Source organism: Triticum urartu, chromosome 3, assembly GCF_003073215.2.
Source record: "Triticum urartu cultivar G1812 chromosome 3, Tu2.1, whole genome shotgun sequence".
NCBI classification, from domain to species: Eukaryota; Viridiplantae; Streptophyta; class Magnoliopsida; order Poales; family Poaceae; genus Triticum; species Triticum urartu.
The window spans coordinates 618,413,152-618,419,151 of record NC_053024.1 but is presented as its reverse complement, the minus strand read 5'-3'; positions in this window follow the sequence as shown (position 1 = coordinate 618,419,151).

The window sequence follows — 6,000 nt, the reverse complement described above, 5'->3', positions numbered from 1 at the left end:
CATGAGAATCAACTACTCAAAAAGTGAACTCATCCCTATCAACATGGATGATCAGGAGTTAGCTGACTTCCTCTCTATTCTAGTCTGTAATAAAGGTAACTTCCCCATTAAGTACCTAGGTATCCCTCTCCACTATGATAAACTGAGGAGAGAGGATATCCAACCCCTTCTAGATAAAATCATTAAAAGGATTGCTGGATGGAGGGGCAAACTTCTCTATTACAGAGGTAGATTGATTCTCATACAAACTTGTTTGGCTAGCATTCCAGTGTATCTCCTCTCCTTCTTCAAGTTCCCTAAATGGGCAGTGAACCTCATCAATTCTCAGATGTCTCATTGCTTGTGGAATGATTTTGAGGGAAATAGGAAGCTACACCTTGCTAATTGGGCCCTAGTCTTGATGAAAAAAGATTTTGGAGGCCTAGGCATACCTAACCTCCAAGAAATTAACATCTGTCTTCTAGGGTCTTGGATTAAAAGATTCTATGAGGAAGACCCGAAACCCTGGAAGCTTCTTATTGCCCATAAATACCTAGGAAATAAACCTAATATTTTTGTCCCTTCCTCCAACCCTAAGACCTCTAGATTCTGGAAAGGATTAAAATCTATTATGCATGATGTGCAATTTGGCTACAGATGGAACATAGGGGATGGGAGCAGAACCAGGTTCTGGGAAGATACTTGGTTTGGCACATCCCCCCTAGCAGTCCAATTTTGGCCTATTTACTCTGTCTGCAATGATCTTAACAAAAGAATCAATGAAGTTTGGGACGGTCAATGCCTAAAACTCTCTTTTAGAATGAACTTTAGTGATAGTCTCATGGAACAATGGTTCCAGTTGGAGGAAATTGCCAAAAGCATTACCTGTACTGCCGAGCCGAATGCCCTGATTTGGCAGCTGGACAATAAGGGGAAGTATTCCTCCAGCTCCCTCTATCATGTTATCAACTTTAGAGGGGTTCAACCCGTGTTTATCCCTGCTGTCTGGAAATTGAGAGTTCCCCCTAAAATTCATGTATTTCTCTGGCTTCTCTCCAAAAACAAATTGATGACTAGGGATAACCTTAGGAAGATACACATCATCAAACCCCTTGATTGTGTTTACTGCTTGGAACAAGAGTCTTGTTCTCACCTATTTTTTGAATGTATAGTTGCTAAACATCTCTAGGCCCACATTGAGGAATATTTCTCTAGTCAGATTGGCTCATCCTTCGAATCTGTCGCCAGATTCTGGATTGCTACCAAAAAGTGCTCAGTTTTAAACACTCTTAGCTCAGCTGTCCTTTGGTACCTCTGGAAATATAGAAATGCTATGATTTTCAGTAACACCTCCTGGATTTCCATTCCGCAGGTCTTGAGGTTGATCAGGAACATGGTGAGGAACTGGGCGATTCTCTCCTCCGGATCGGACAAGGACAAGTTGATGAGCTTCATGGAAACCCTAACAAGATCCCTCCAGAAACCGTTGGCGATCACTTGTGGCTGAACAAGGCTCAACCTGCTCTGGGGCTGGACCCGTGGGCTCGTCTCAAGATCTTTGATGAAGATGATGGGCACCTGGCGCCGAAAAAGAGGGACATCCACCATGCTACGCCTTCCAGCCCGGTCTCCGCTTGCTTACTGGTCGCCGCAGGCTGACACGGCCCCTCGGCTGAAGACCATGAAGGCTTCGCTGGACCCTCCTTGTGTCATTTGAGTGCTCTATCCGCTCTGCCTTTGGCACCGCTCGGGTGATTTGTGTTATTCAGAGAACTTGTTCATCCACCCCCCTAGTTTGTACCTTTTCTACCTTTGCTTCCGAACTGCTCTTTGAGCTGCTGTATCAGAATATGTTGTGGTTTTGTTCTCAGCAATGGAACCGGGGAGATGCTCCCTGTTTTTCTAAAAAATATTTTATATGTTATTATATAAAGCTTGGTAAGACTGTAAATTTAAGGACGAATGTAATAATATCACTTATTATTTAAATATATTTATAACAAAATGCTCAGCCCCTTTTTATTTTTTGATAACATTGCTGGCCCAACCCAACATTATAATTAGAATCAGCCCAGCAAAATCGTGTATTTCGAGAAAGTGCAAATGGGCTGTAATTTTTTAGGAAATAAAATAAATGGGCCGCATGGACGCTACATTATTTGTTCACCCAGCCCAGCTAATGGCTGTAATTCAAAAAAAGATCAAATTGACTGTAAATTCTATCGTGCAAAAAAAAGACTGTAAATTCTGAAAAATGGGTTGAATACGTGCCACATTTTTGGATGCTGAAATGTGGGCCAATAGGTCGAAGCCAATGCAAGTCGTTGTCAATTTAGTCAATAAATGATTCTGACATGTTAGCCGTTGGATTTACATCCAACGACCAGCATCCATCTTCAATCTCTCGTCTTCTTCCTCCAGCGCCGCCGGGACCACCTCCCGCCTCCTGCTGCTAGCAGCTCTGCTTAGCACGCTTAGCTATGAAGCGCTACTCCACCATTGGCCAGGCCATCCCTCCACCCCTCCACACCTCCTATTCTTCTCCACCGACTGCCGAACCACACTGCACTAGAACCAGTTAACCCTCGTACACCTCTCTGTCTGTGACTCTACTCCCGCGTCTTCCCATCTCCGGCTCGTTGCTGTCCGGGGCCTCGCCATCGTCCACCACCTTGGATGCGCTCGGCGCGGCGTGGTCAACATGGTCAACGAATGACACCATCGGAAGTAGACTGTGCATGGAGAGGCTGACAGCTGGGTCCACGGCCGCACACAAGGAAATGCCTCCTTATTACGCGCAAAATAGTGATTCCTCCACCTGACATCTGGGACCCACCGGAAGAGCCTTTGTATTTCGCAAAATAAAGTGCCCCCCGCTGACATGTCAGACCCACCAGCTATCTTCGCACGCCAGGAAGTGCCTCCTTATTACACAAAAAAATGAATATTCCCTCGGCCAGCTGGAACCCAGCATAGTGGGAGGCTGACTTGTGGGCCTACCAAGTTGACGGGGACGAAGGGCTTTGTCAACTTAGTCAATATGAACGATTCTAGCTCATGTTACCGGAAATTCTAGTTGATTTGTGTCTTAAGGTGTTATTCTAGTACGAACTCTAGGGCTGTTTGTGACACTTATAGGAATAACCCAACGGGTTGATTGGAAAGAATAACTTTGAGGTGGTTTCGTACCCTACCATAATCTCTTCGTTTGTTCTCCGCTATTAGTGACTTTGGAGTGACTCTTTGTTGCATGTTGAGGGATAGTTATGTGATCCAATTATGTTATTATTATTGAGAGGACTTGCACTAGTGAAAGTATGAACCCTAGGCCTTGTTTCAACACATTGCAATACCGTTTACGCTCACTTTTATCGTTAGTTACCTTGCTGTTTTTATAGTTTTAGATTAAAATACATTTATCTACCATCCATATACCACTTGTATCACCATCTCTTCGCCGAACTAGTGCACCTATACAATTTACCATTGTATTGGGTGTGTTGGGGACACAAGAGACTCTTTGTTATTTGGTTGCAGGGTTGTTTGAGAGAGACCATCTTCATCCTACTCCTCCTACGGATTGGTAAACCTTAGGTCATCCACTTGAGGGAAATTTGCTACTGTCCTACAAACCTCTGCACTTGGAGGCCCAACAACGTCTACAAGAAGAAGGTTGTGTAGTAGACATCAAGCTCTTTTCTGGCGCCGTTGCCGGGGAGGTTAGCGCTTGAAGGTATATCTTTATATCTTGCAATCGAATCTTTTTGTTTCTTGTTTTAGCACTAGTTTAGTTTATAAAAGAAAACTACAAAAAATATGTAATTGAGTTTGCCTCATACGCTTCATCTTTTTAATATATTTTGTGAGTATGATGGAAAGGAAAATTGTGCCAGTGTTAGAAGAAGAATGCATTAGAATGTTTGGGACTAAATATTTGTATGATGAGCATGATCGCAATGTTGTTAGTATGAATTCCTTGAATATCTATGATGCTAATGATATGCAAAGCCACAAGCTTGGGGATGCTATGTTTGATGAATATGATATTTTTATCCCCCCAAGTTTTGATGTGCAAATTTATTATGATGATAGCATGCCTCCTATTTATTATGATTATGTTGATGAAAGTGGTTTCGGAGAGGTCATGACCTTATTTTGTGATGAATCCACTATTTCGGAAGAGGTTCCAATTGATTATGAGAACACAGTTGCTACCTATGATGATTATTGTGATGACTTGTATGCTATAAATAATAATGATATCCATGAAACTTGTCATCATGATTTTAGTTTTCAATTGGATTATGCCTCACATGATAATTATTTTGTTGAGTTTGCTCCCACTACTATTCATGAGAAGAAATTTGCTTATGTGGAGAGTAATAAAATTTCTCTGCTTGTAGATCATGAAAAGAATTCTTTAGGTGCTGGTTATATTGTTGAATTCATTCATGATGCTACTGAAAAGTATTATGAGGTAGGAATATATGCTTGTAGGAATTGCAATAATATCAAGTTTCCTCTCTATGTGCTTAAAATTTTGGAGTTATGCTTGTTTTACCCTCCTATGCAAGTTGATTATTGTTCCCATAAGTTTTTTGCTCACAAAACCCCTATGCATAGGAAGAGGGTTAGACTTAAATGTTCTAGTCATATTCTTCATGATGCTCTCTTTATGTTTCAATTCTTATCTTTTATGTGAGCATCATTGAAATCATCATGCCTAGCTAGGGGCGTTAAACGATAGCGCTTGTTGGTAGGCAACCCAACTTTATTTTTGTTCCTTGCTTTTTGCTCCTGTTTAATAATAAATAATTTATCTAGCCTCTGTTATTATTGAGTTTTTATGTTTTAATTAGTGTTTGTGCCAAGTAGAACCGTTGGGAAGACTTGGGGAAAGTCTTGTTGATCTTGCTGTAAAAAACAGAAACTTTAGCGCTCACGAGAATTGCTGCCATTTTTATTTGGAAAGTGATATTTAGTTAATTCTTTTTGAAGATGATTAATATATAAATTACTCACGTCCAGAAATTTATTTGAGAATTTTATGAGTTCCAGAATATACGTTTGATCCAGATTACTACAGACTGTTCTGTTTTTAACAGATTCTGTTTTCGATGTGTTGTTTGCTTATTTTGATGAATCTATGAGTAGTATCGGAGGGTATGAACCATAGATAAGTTGGAATACAGTAGATATTACACCAATATGAATTTAGAATGAGTTCACAACAGTACCTAAGTGGTGATTTATTTTCTTATACTAACGGAGCTTACGAGTTTTCTGTTAAGTTTTGTGTTGTGAAGTTTTCAAGTTTTGGGTAAAGATTCGATGGACTATGGAATAAGGAGTGGCAAGAGCCTAAGCTTGGGGATGCCCAAGGCACCCCAAGGTAATATTCAAGTACAACCAAGAGCCTAAGCTTGGGGATGCCCCGGAAGGCATCCCCTCTTTCGTCTTAGTTCATCGGTAACTTTACTCGGAGCTATATTTTTATTCGCCAGATGATATGTGTTTTGCTTGGAGCGTCATTTTATTTTATTTAGTTTTGATTGATGTTTGAATAAAATACCAAGATCTGAATTTCTTAAAAGTTAGAGAGTCTTCACATAGTTGCATAATTATTCGACTACTCATTGATCTTCACTTATATCTTTCGGAGTAGTTTATTGTTGCTCTAGTGCTTCACTTATATCCTTTTAGAGCACGGTGGTGGTTTTATTTTATAGAAATAGATGAACTCTCGTGATTCACTTATATTATTTTGAGAGTCTTTAGAACATTATGGTAATTTTCTTTGGTTATGAAGTTAGTCCTAATATGATGGGCATCCAAGAGGGTTATAATAAAAACTTTCATATAAGTGCATTGAATACTAAGAGAAGTTTGATACTTGATGATTGTTTTGAGATATGGAGATAGTGATATCAAAGTTGTGCTAGTTGGGTAGTTTTGAATTTGAGGAATACTTGTGTTGAAGTTTGCAAGTCCCGTAGCATGCGCGTATGGTAAACGTTATGT